Source organism: Pleurodeles waltl, chromosome 11 (genome assembly GCF_031143425.1).
Source record: "Pleurodeles waltl isolate 20211129_DDA chromosome 11, aPleWal1.hap1.20221129, whole genome shotgun sequence".
Classification (NCBI taxonomy): domain Eukaryota; kingdom Metazoa; phylum Chordata; class Amphibia; order Caudata; family Salamandridae; genus Pleurodeles; species Pleurodeles waltl.
The window spans coordinates 112,377,120-112,390,486 of record NC_090450.1 but is presented as its reverse complement, the minus strand read 5'-3'; positions in this window follow the sequence as shown (position 1 = coordinate 112,390,486).

Below are 13,367 nucleotides of genomic sequence, written 5' to 3'. Positions count from 1 at the left end.
TACAGGCAGTGGGTAACCATCAATGGGCAGAGGGTAGAGGCTCTCCATGACACTGGAGCCAGTGTGACCACGTTCTGTTGTCACCTGGTGTCTGAAGAGCAGATAGTCCCTGGTGCACTCCACCAAGCAGTTGCAATGGACAACTTGAGTGCCAGTGTAGGGTGGTGCAGATTCTCTTTGAGTTGTCTCAAGTTCCCTGTGGGTAGCTGTGAGTAGCACCTTGTCTTTTGACTGTCTGTTGGGCAATGACCTGGAGACTTCTGCCTGGAAGGAGCTGGAGCTCAGGTCACACTTGGGAATGTTAGGGTTTCCAGAGTGGGCGTTTGTGACTACTCTGTCCATGGCAGCCAGTCAGAGTGATCAGACGGACCTGGAGCCTGAAACAGTGGCCCAGGTGACTACCAGGGGAAAGGGCAAGGGGCGCGGGAAAACCACCCCATAAGTTCCCACAGTCCAGGAGGAGGCTGACCTTGAGGGGGAAGCCCCAGCACCTACAGGGGAACAAGTGGCCGAATTGGGCGACCTACCTGAGCTGACCCATTGGCAGCAAGAAGGGGGTCCCGCCAGGGAGGTGTTCTGTACAGAGCGGAAGGTGTGCCCTACTCTTGGAGGTCTTAGATGGCAGGCAGATGACCAGGCATCTGGTGCTGAACCCAAGGATCACCTGATCTACTGGGAGAATGGTGTCCTGTATAGTGAGCCAAAGGCTGCTGACCCTGGGGCAGCCCATCTGTTAGTGGTACCCCAGCGCTTAAAGCTTTCCTACTGGGTTTGCTAATGATGTGCCTCTGGCAGGACATTTGGGGCAGGGCAAGACCATTGACAGGCTTGTCACTACTGGCACCAAATGAGAGAAAATTCAGATGCATTCTGTAGAACCTGTCAGACTTGCCAAGCAAATAGTAAATGTGGAGGGAAATGCAAAGCCCCTCTCCAACCCTTTCCTGTCATGAGCACCCCTTTTGAGCTGGTGGGCACTAACATAGTAGGGCCTCTGGACCCCAAGGTAGTCCTAGGCAACAATTTCATCCTGGACTTCTTGAACCATGCCAGCTGGTACCTGAAAGCTATCGCTCTAAGTACTGTGAAGGTGCCCGTTGTGGTCCGGGAACTAATGGGGATCTGTACCCAAGTGGGTTTCTCCGAAGAGGTGGTATCTGACTGGGTACCAACTTTATGTCCGTGTACATAAAGGCCATGTGGAAGGAGTGAAGTGTCAACTACAAGTTCACCACCCCTTACCACCTCCAAAGTAAAGGGTTAGCTGCGAGATTCAACCAAACCCTGAAAGACATGATTAGGGGTCTGTCAGACTCCATGAGGCATAAGTGGGACATCCTCTTGCCATGCTTTCTGTTTGCCTTCCGGGAAGTACCACTGAAGGGGGTTGGCTTTAGCCCCTTTGAGCTGTTGTATGGGCATCCAGTCAGAGGACCTCTGTGTCTGGTGAAAGAGGGCTAGGAAGCCACCCCAGGATGTATTTTGCTACATGCTGGCCTTCAGAAACCACACTGCTCACTTCAGGAAGCTCATACATGAGACCCTTTAGGGAAGTCAGAAGGACATGAAATCCTGGTATTACCAGAATACTACTCTTGTTGAGTTTCAGCCTGGACAGAAAGTGTGGGTCATGGCCCCAGTAGAGCTGTGTTTTCTACAAGATAAATGAACAGGGCCATTTTGGGTGAAGGAGTGCAAGGTGACACCACTTGCTTAGTGGACTTGCAAATTCCAAGGAACTCCTTGAAGGTCCTAGATGTGAACCGCCTTAAGCCCCACTTCAAGAGGTCTGAGTTGACCATGCTTCTGGCTACATATAATGGGTGGAAGAGGAGAGTGAATTTCTGCTTGACCTCCTGTCTGCCCATGAGCAGTATGGGTCCGTAGAAGGTGTGGTCCTCTCCCCTTCTCTGACTCTAGAACAGCAGAGTAACTGTCGCCAGTTAAAGGGACAGTTTGCAGCTCTGTTCTCACTCACTCCCAGTTTCACCCATCTATGCACACATGATGTTGACACTGGGGACAGCCTGCCTGTGAAACCCAAGGTTTACCGATTAGTAGACAGAGTGAAGGCCAGCATCAAGGATGAGGTGTTGAAGATGTTGGCTTTAGGGCTAAATGAGCGCTCCAGCATCCCTTGGTCCATCCCAGTGGTTTTGGTACTCACGGCTGCTGCACCTGGTGCCACACCAGAACTTCGATTCTACGTGGACTACCGGGACCTCAATGCAGTCACCAAGACTGATGCCCACCCCATCCCCAGAGCAGATAAGCTCATTGATTGGCTTCTAAGTTCCTCAGTATGTTTGATTTAAAGTCTGTGTACTGGCAGATCGCCCTAAACGAGGGTGGTAAGAAGAGGTTACCTCTCTCAACTCTCGAGGGGCATATCCAGTTCAGGGTCATGCCCTTTGGATTCAAGAACACCCCTGCCACCTTCATGAGGTTGGACTATCAGGTCCTGGTTGGGCTTGAAAACTTCAGTGTCACCTATCTTGACAACATTGCTATTTTCAGCTCCAGTTGGGAGGACGACCTGCACCACCTCTGGGAAGTGTTGAAGGTGCTGCAAGCCGCAAGCCTCAGTATCAAGGCCAGCAAGTGCCAAATAGGGCAGGGGTCAGTGGTGTACCTGGGACACCAGGTAGGAAGTGCCCGGGTGGTGCCCTACAACCTAAAATTGATGCCATTCAGACTTGGGCAACCCTCAAGACCCAGACAGAGGTCAGAGCCTTCTTGGGCCTCACCTGGTACTATTGGAGATTTGTCAAGGGATATGGCACCATTTTTGTCCACTTTACAGAGCTGACTTCTAAGAAGCAGCCTAGTCAGGTAATCTGGACTGAGGCGTGCCAAACAGTATTTGACACCCTAAAGGAGCCCATGTGCACAGAGCCCATGCTGCTGGCCCCTGACTCCTCCAAGGAGTTTGTGGTACAGACAGATGCTTCAGAGCATGGTGTGGAAGCAGCACTGTCACAGCTGAATGAAGAGGGCCTAGACCAGCCTGTAGTCTTCCTTAGCAGGAGAATACTCTCCAGGGAAAAGAGGGAGAGTACAATTGAAAGTGAAGCTTTTTCTGTGGTCTGAGTAATGAAGAAGCTAAGATCCTACTTGTTTGGTCTCACTTCCGGGTTCAGACTGATCACAGGCCAATGAGGGGTAAGAACCCAAAACTGCCCCCTACAGGGGATAGACTTTACGGTGGAAGACCGTCCTGGCATAGAACACGCCAACGTTGATGGTCTGTCCAGGTTCTTCTGCCCTAGTGAGGAGAACTCCCCAGGGGTTGGATAGTTCCCCCTACTGTTAGCTGGAGGGTACATGTGTTTGACCTGACAGCTTTTGGCATGTCTTGTCTGTCTTTTTGCCTTCTGACCTCCTGTTTTATGGAATACTGGACTATGTTTTTGCTGGTTTATTGTCTCTGTGCACTTTACCACTGCTGATCAGTGCTAAATTGCAAGTGTTCCCTGTGTAAATTGTATTGTTGATTGGTTCATCCATGATCGGCATACTTGATTTACTAGTAAGCCCCTTGTAAAGAGCATTAGAGGTGCCCAGGGCCTGTGAATTAAATGCTACTAGTGGGCCTGCAGCACTGGTTATGCCACTCACATGAGAAACCCTGTGAACCTGTCTCAGACCTGCCACTGCTGTGTCTGTATGTGCAGTTTTAAACTGTCATTTCGACCTGCCCACTTGCCAGGCCCAAACCTTCCCTTTTACCACATGTAAGGCACCCCTAACGTAGACCCTGGATATCCCCATGGGCAGGGTGCAGTGTATGTTAAAGGTGGGACATGTACTGGTGTGTTTTATATATCCTGAGAGGAAACTACTGCCAAATTCAGTTTTCACTGTTGCAAGGCCTATCCCTCTCATAGGTTAACATGGGGGCTGCCTTCAAATATTCTTAAAGTGCAGCTTCCCTTTGAGAGCGGATAGAAATGAGGAGTTTAGGGTCTCTGGACTCACAATTTAAAAATATATCTTTCAGTGAAGTTGTTTTTTAGATTGTTATTTTTAGAAAGAAGGGATTTTCTTGCTTAAACCATTCTGTGACTCTGCCCGTTTGTGAATTCCCCATCTGTTTTGGGGCTGTTGTGAATTCCCTCTAGACAGTGACACAAAGGGAGCTGGGGTGTAGCCTCCATATCCTGATGAGCCATTTGAGTTAGAGAGGAGGGAGGAGTATTCACTCACACTGAAAAAGGCTGTGCCTTCCCTCACACAATACAGTCTGCAACCCCCTGGTGTATGTCTGGGGCCTGGCCTGGGCAAGAAAGGACCTTACAAAAACTTGAGACTTTGCTTTGAAGTATGCCAATTTCAAAGGCAGGAATGGGTATAAGTATTAGACCCCAAACCCCAGACTTTCAGAATCTTTCAGGAATCAAGAGGAACCTCAGCCAAGGAGAAGAGCTGGAGGAGGAGGAGGCGGAGGAGGAGTACTGCCCCATGCTGTGGAGCTTTGCTGGGTTGGCATGAAGTTGCTGTTTCTGCCTTAAAAGAGAGCTGTGTATCCTACCTGAATATGTTCTCCAGTTGGAGAAGAGCTTGCCTCTTTTTGGAAGTCTCAGGGATATAAAATACTTCAGTTTCATCTGCCTACAGCACTGGGAACTGTGTGTTTTGTGCTGTTCAAGAAGAAAAACCACTGTGACTCTGTCAACAATGCCGCTGGCCCGCACCGTGACCTGCCGACACTGCATGGAGGTGCACTGTCCCACTTCGCACCACGACCTTGATCTCACCGACGCCGTCATCGGATGACTTTACCGAGCCGCTGCAGCCTGGGTATCCCTGATTCCCTGATGACGCCGCTCCTGCTGACACCAGTGCCACTGCCTGCACAGTGTCCTGTGGACACCCCTGGTGAGGAACACAAAGCACTACCCCCCCCGCAGCGCAGCCCCAGACATCCGTATCTGCACCATGACCTGTAGATGCCACCCGGAGCCATCCTGTGCAGCACCGCCTAATTGGGCCTACCGACAACAGTGCTTCAGCAACAATGACTCCGCTACCTGCAACGTGATCTGGTGACACTGCATGTGGCACTGCCCAGCTTCACACCGCAGCACTTGTCTCACCGATTCTGCTGGACACTGTCACCAAGCTGCTGCATGCACCCAGACCTGTGGGCACCACACGTCGCATCATTTCACTTCGCACCACAGCCCCAACACCATCTACGCCAGTGCTCCTCACTTCATCTGCCTGGAGTTTTATCCGCAAAGCATGTGACTTCAAGGGCCAGATGACTTCTGCACCGCCACCAGAACCAACACCGCAACCGCAGCAGCGCCACTCTCTGGAGCTTATTGTGAGGATCACAACACCCTGAGAATCAAAAGGTACTATTTGCGGCTCTTCCCAACACCGTAGCTGGCACGCAACACTGCGGATGGCCTGAACTGTTGGTTTTGTTGATCACAACACTGTTATAGCCCCAGGTGGAGCTATCGACTTCAAGGAACTGTATTTTTAAGTTAAATCTGCCAAAATTCATATTGTTAGCACTGTATGTTGGATTTTTCTCATTTTGGTCTTGTTTTACACAGATAAATATTGGCAATTTTTCTAAAAGTGATGTGGTGTCCTTTTGTAGTGTTTTCACTGTATTACTGTGTGTTATGTACAAATGCTTCACACACTGCTTCTGAGATAAGCCTGATTGTTTGTGCCAAGCTACCAAGGGTGTGAGGAGAGGTTTTCTGAGTGGGTATCCCCCTTATCCTGACTAGAGTAAGGGTCCCTACGTGGACAGGGTGCAAACCAACTGCCAACTAGAGACCCCATTCCTAACACTGACCATTTATAAGCAGGAAGAAAACAGTCACAAAACCATTCCATAACAGAAAGGCAAGCAATGTTAGAACTATCCACAGATAGTTCCATGGATAAATTAAATAGCTGTTTTTAAGCCAAATGTGCAGCTTACATGTCTTTGAAGCAGCTTCAGGTGCAGATGAAGTCGAAGAGAATTCATCAAGATCAACAAAGTGACCAAAAGTAGTCTTTGCAAACACAGGAGCCGGTGCGTTACTGGTGGATGGACACACCTCATGTGGAGGCTTCTAATAGACGATGTTGTCAGTTTGTGTGGTGTTGGAACAGAAGACAGCCACATCTTGGACAGGTGTTGTAATTGAAGTGGTGACAGGGATCAGCAAATACTCATTTCCCACCATACCCATGCTCGAGGAGGCATTCGTAGCATCGTTGTACATGCAGGTGCAGTCAGAAGTGTTGTTGTTCCTTCTTTGAAGAGATATGTCCTGTTGGGTAGTAAGAGGGGACCTTGAACTAACCAAGGGACCTCTGGGTCTACTGTGCAATATGCGCTACATGATGGAGTGTGATATTTTCAATGGATACAAATCTGTTTGCTTTGGAACCAGATAGCTGTGGTAGGATGACAGTTCTGGTACCTTGTATTCCCAGGTCTTGGACCGGTGCTCTGTGTGATAGGCTGAATTCCTTCTTCACAGCAATCTTCTCATGAACCAGATCCCGACTCTAGGAATTCAGCCAGTAGAGGTTGTTAGCAAATCCCTTATTCCTAAGGTGGCAGCACTGGTGGATGACTTATCACCCCAGAATTGCTGAAGCTCGTGTAAGACAATGAGACATTCATTTATGTTTCCACCAAACCAGGGCCATCTAGATCTGGGACATACATAGGTATCCTAAAGAGAATCTCATAAGGATTGCGTCAGCCCAAGGACCTTCTTGGCAGATTATTCGGTGCTCTCTGGACCCTATATAGGTGGTGAAGCCAGCTGTGGCCACAACCTAATACTCTAGTTGTTAAGGACTGCTTTAGATCTTGATTTCTCCTCTCCACAACCAAATTACCCTCTGGATGGTAGGGTGAGGAGTAATGGAGTTCAACACCCATTGTCCCCATGGTGTCCCTAAATGCTAAAGAGGCAAAGGCAGGGCCCTGGTCTGAATGGAATCCTGTCACCGCATATGTACCAATAAAGATCAGCAAGTCTTTTATAACAGTTAGAGCTTCAGATGACCGCTGAGGCCATACCCACAGGAATCTAGAACAAAAATCTACAGTGACTAAGATGTATTTGTATGCACCATCTGGTTGAAGAAGACAACAATGGTCCAGGTGCACACTTTGTAGTGGCCTGTTGGACACTTAGATGGATGTTTGCAGTAGGCATTTGATGTCTGAGCTCTTTATCTGCTGGCAAATGTCACAACAAAGGACATATTGCTTGGTCTACTGGTATAGACCTGGCCACGAAAAGCGTTTCTGTAAGAGTGTTATTGTGGTTGCAATGCCAGCATGTGCAGAAGCGACAACCTCATGAGCTAATCTCTGGTTGTGGTTGGGGATCACTCGATCCCCCACCCCAGGAAGCGTTGCATAGGCAACATTCTGTGCACTGATGTGGTATGAATATTTTGTTGGGAATGCTTTAGGGAGAGGCTTTTCTTCAACCCAAGCTTTCACGGCAGCCAGAATTTCATTATCCAATCTTGTCTGAGAACGAGTCACTGCAGCAACACAAGCCATAACTACTTCAGATTTGGCCGCTTCTTCACCCAACGTTGATGGCCCAGTGTATGGACTACATGAGCACTAGGTAGCTTGTCCTTAAGATCAGCCATCCTCCCGACAGAGTTCTGTGTTTTATGGTGTTCCTCTTAGAGTATCTGAACACGTTAAGTCTCCAATGATTAAGATAATCATTGTAAGACTGGACACAGTAGTACGAATCACAGACAATCAATGTGGGCTGTCATGGATCCGTATGTTCTAGCACTAGGATAAGGGCTTTAAGTTCAGCCAACTGAGCTGTGCAGCCCCCAAGGTCTTTGTGCAGGTTTTGTGAGGGTGGAATATACCATCCTTCATCACTCCGCTGATGGCAGCACAAACGGCTGAGTACTGATGTTTAATGCCTACTGTTGGTTGTGCTGAACCATCAGTGTAAATGACAGTATGGCATCTGTCAAACGGCAGGATGTCTAGAGGTGTGGGGTACTCCTCTTCTTACTGGAGAAATTCTTGTGTTTAAAGTTTTGGATCAAAGATGTAATCAACATTGGTGGCAGTCTGGGAAGTTGCCCATGGAATCCAACGTGGATTTAATGCTTTAGCGTTAGGAACGCTTGCTTTGGTGACAGTCTCTAAGGCTCGCACCGGGGTAATGACAATGATGCGTTTCCCTTGGGCAAGTGACCTCTCCTTGATGACAGCCATCTGTACTGCAGTTAGAATTTTTTCTGTAGGTGCAAAGCATCCAACTTTTGTGTGCTAAGTTTTGGCAGAAAAAACCATTGGAGATATCCAAGGTTTTTTTGTTTTTTTACGCACTTTGGGGCAGAATTAGATTTCTTTACGCATTTTGCTGGCTCCCTGAATGGGTGTATGCCCCCTTTGCATACATTATGCCTGGTGAAGGCATAATGTAACACAAAGGGTTACAGAGTGGTGCAATGCATGCATTGCGCCACCGTTTAATAAGGTGTGGGAATTTCGTCCTCGTTGGGCCACATTAATGTCAAAAACTAATGACGTTAATGCGGCACAAGGTGGCACTAGGGCACTATAAATATGCCCCTTTGTTGTTATTTAGTGCTGTGCTGTATTGCATATGTGCGAGTATGACTATTTAAGTGTCTGTAATCTAAGACTATTCTGTATGAATGGTCAAGTTTTGCAAAGGGGAATAACAGGTTATTCATTGCAGAGACACAGGGCTTGATTACTCCTTGGTACTCAAGCTGAGTGATGATCTCCCTCACTGAAACTCTGGCTTTGTGTTTAACAGGATATTATGGCTGAGGCTGGGGTGTAGACCTAACAGGTATTACATGGTAAGGAGAATCCTTATCCCAACCTACCTGATTGTGGTATAGTGCAGGTGCCTGTGCTAAAGCCCAGTAGATAGTTTAGGCTTGTTTAACTGCTTCTGGAACAAGATCAGAGAAAGAAGGCAAAATTACATCTTCCCCATATAGGAGCTTACACTGTGCTCAGGTGGCCAGTCTCTTTCGGCTAGTAGGATATCACAGCTAATGGTGCGCTCAGTGTCTCCCTCAATTTGGATATTTAAATCATGAACCCTGTTGATTGGGACAATGAGCCCGACAGCAGTCTCGACTGCAATTAAGTCGCTAGTTGCTGTCACATCCAGATGACTTTTCAGACTCTGGTGACATATTGTGACTTCTGCCACGCTGTTTAGCAGTGTCACTGCCCATGTCTTGTTCTTCAGCAATGTTGTCAAGTTTATTGGCATTTTTAATTGACAGTGCTGACACTATTTTGTTTTTAAACTGTGGCTTTTGTTGTGGGGACTTAACTTCTTTTTTGTCTGATGTCCTTGGTGAGTATTTCTTCTGTTTCACGTAGTCAGGATGTTGATCTGACCGGCCCACTCTCCCGCTAAGTCTATCCTGTGTGTCCTGAAAAGAATGAGAGGGACATGAACCAGTATATCTGTCAGAAGCTTTTATATGTTCTCTATTTCTGAGATGATATCTCCTTGCAGAGTTCTCTAGGTGTGGAGAGTCTATTCTCTGACTTTGTCTGTCTTTAATTTGCTTTTGCTTATCCCAGTGCTTTTTAGAACCTTTCTGTGCTTGTTTGGTACCTTCCTTACGGGTGGTACTCTGTATTTCAGGCTTTTTCAGCTTGGTTCCCAAACTATCCCACCCTATACTGGTATTGGTATCAGAAATAAATTTCGGTAGCTATTTCTCCTGTTCAGGTGTGGAATCTCTCGGAGCTGCTAACGTATAGCCAATGCTACCTCTTACCCTTCAATGTTACTGAGTATTATTGAGGATACTGCACTGAAGTTACACATCAGTTTCATCCCCATATCTAGGGCTGATGCAGCCCGGTGCTCATTTTGAATTGTTTTAACACTTCTGGTAAATTGGCAAGTGTCTAGGTACCATGTATGGTAGTATAAATCACATTGAAGAGTGTACCCCATGTGGCGCAGTTATCCACTGAGGGAACTATCCCGAAGGCAAGCACAATATGAGGATTCTATGTTTTTTCTGTGGTCCTGTATAGGGAAACACGGCCTCCAGCTGATTTGTTTTCTGGGCTAACCAGAATGGGATTTTCTCTCATTCCATGGGTACTTTGCCCATGATAGAATGCACTGTTTGTGGATTAATCCCAGTAGTAGCCAATTGATATCCAGCAAGTGCAGGTGGTGTTGTACGTGCTGGTGTTTTGTTCAGAGTTCGCATTACGAACTGAGTCTTCATAGTGTTACTAGCTCAATGTATAGGTTGCATGTTTTGTACACTGGGGTGAGGTGTGGAAAACATAGGACACGTTGGTCCTTCATTACCTAAGGGACCTAATCTCACGGGTTGCATTTCATATGGTAGGGCGCCATTAAATCAGTTGTGTTGTTCTTGATAAGTGATCGGAATTTCAAGGTGCTGGTATGTGTGGTACTGTTGTGGTACGTTTGCAAATCTGTTTATGTGGAACACGAATGATCGAGGGTCTTCCTCAGGAAAGGTGACTGAAGAGTAGAATGTTTCTGTTTGGTACACTTCAGTAGCTTCTACGATGAATGTGACATCCCTGCCCTCTGCTGTTAATCCATGCGCTACTAGGTGTAGTGTTAATGCTTGTCTGGCAATCTCTGGAATGTCTATGGCATTAGCCGTATTGTGAAATGGGGAAAGAGCCGGAAAACCAATTAGAGAGAAAGTCCTTTTAAAAGTTCGAGCTCAAACAACCTTCAGCCTAGTTAGGTGCTCCCTGTTCAGCTGAGGAGGATCTTCCCCAAGACCACGGACATCTCTGTATGATGGTACTTAGGGTACCTGTTGTGTGTGAGACAGTGATACTCAAGGCATCCATAAATTAGTGCCTAAACACCATCGTTGGTGGCGCCATGTCATAGTTGGACTCTTGCTCTAGGCAAGACTTCGGGTTTAGAGATGACAGCGCTTTTGTTTGTAGGTGACTAGACCAATCACAACTGTCGGCCCAGCCCTCCCAGCTCACAAGCTTGCAAAAAACACAAATAGCAAAAGGTGACTTGTGGCAGCCTTTCACATAGACTCAAGAGTGTGACATCTCAGGGGAGTCGTGGTTAAACAAAGATTACCCTTTTCTCACATGAGCAGCATATCTCAGTCACACACAGGCAATGCAGTAAAGTTTTCAATAAATTAACAAGACTGCAATCAACTGTAAACTGCATGGGCTGCAATGATAAAGATAGTGAACAATGCGAGAAAAAGATTGGTGAAAATAAGAGTCATGGACACAAAGACCCCTACCATCATTCAATAACATAAGATGTAAAGTAGGTGTGAAATAAACCCCAGTACCCTAGCATGATGAACCGAATCTCTAACCTAAAGAGAGCTAGGTGTGTTAAACTTAATATGCTAGTACCATGTCAATGAAAAGAGCTCCCCAACCCACTTTACCTTGGAATGAGGTCTCTAGATCAGACTCTGTGGTGACAGGAAGGCTGGGTCTGCATCAAGCGGACATGTAGCATGGATATCATTGATGGCGCCAGGTAAGAATCCCTCTGATAATCTTGTATGTGTGAGATGTATTTATACAGATCTTGTAAGACACCTGATGCAGGTATGTTCCCAAATAATAGATAAGAAGGCATTCATGGGGTGGCAATTATACAAACAATTCCCTGAAAAGGTATATTATGTTACTGTCACAGAAAAGTGGGAAAGTACATGATGTGAATACCTATGTATCTGATTTATCTTTGACACTGATAGTGGCGCCTTTACAGAGTGGAACTGATAACGTGAAACTAAAACATCTTCGAAACTATAAACATAGCAGCCATCATGGAAGAAAGTGGTGGGAGGCAGACACCTCTGGGAATATGCTTCATTAGAGAGCTCGACCAATTTGAGAGTCAGTTGGTGAGCATAAATGGAGGAAAAGTCAAGTGGTGGACCATCTGGTCTTGTCACTTTCCCACAGGCCAGCAGCAGGATATTGTCCAGGCCAGTTTCAAAACTTACCATTATCTACTTCTGCAAATCATCTAATTCAATATTATCCTTTCAAAATAAAATGAATAATACTCTGTTTCTTTTGCCCTCTTGCTTGGAATTATTGAACCCCCATCATGTGTGTAACCATGCATCATTCCAGTCCCTTATTCGCGTTTCTGGCTGGCATGTTGTTAGGACAAGTCTGCATCATGCTACAATATAAATGCTGGAGAGGCTACTAGTGATGGTGTATATTGGCCAAGAAATGGATATGATATTGTCAATGACGACTGTTGGCCACATTTGATGGTTTTCATTCTATAATGCTGACTACAATGTTTTACTAACCACCAGCACAGATGGTCAAAGATTTGTCATTCTGTGTTCGTAGTTCATGTTTCCCTGCGAGCTCATGGTTTCTGTACCAGCGAATAAAGGGTTCAATTTGTGAGTTGGTGAGTCCCATATAGTGTATACCTATATGACTGTGGATTTGAGCATGTTTGCAAATTGAACATTCCTCTTGTGTCTGTAATACTTTCATGCAAAAGCTTACTGTAAAGCATTTTCTTGTAAGCACCTAGATGATGCATTGTTTTATGCATTTAAAGGTTACCATCCTGTTTCAAACGAAAGTGTCATCTGATTCTCAGATGCACTTGGTCTCTTCCATTGATGCCTGTCCACCATTTTGACATCTTAGTTTGAAGTGTACTATTTAGCTTTACCTTTGGTGGCAGTATTTTCCTCACTACCAAGTTTACATTTGGGTGGACAATCTTCTTAACTTTTACTTTTGTAATGTGGAACACTAATTATGAACATTCCATAGCAAAGTTGGGCCCATTTTTTTTATAATGTTCCATATCATATTCATTTTATGAAAACCCAACAGGATACATAAATTCCACTTTACTTATTCGCATCTTAAAGACACAGTTCTAGCTTTAATTATCTAACGCGAGGTTACAATTGTAGGTTAGAAGTTTTGGTCGCAATTAATGCCAGAAATCACTTCCACACCCCAAGATGAGTGGGATCGCAGGTCAATATAGCAAACACACTTAGATCAAAATGAATTAACTTTTAAGAAAGTAAGTGCTGCCTTGCTAATTTGCATGGGGTATGACAGGCTTCAGAACAGACCCACTTAGCAGCCTTAGAAGAGCAGGTTTACTACTCATTACAGTAAATATGTTAAACACAAATGTCCTTAATAATCCAGAAGGTCAGGAATGCTCTTAACCCACGGTGCTGTCAGACTCCACAACCCACCAAGATTGTTTTTTTTCGCCGAAGGAGGTTAATTGTCAACTTCATTTACATAGCCACGTATTTCCAACATCAATGAATATTGCCTGGCCTCTTTTCCATTT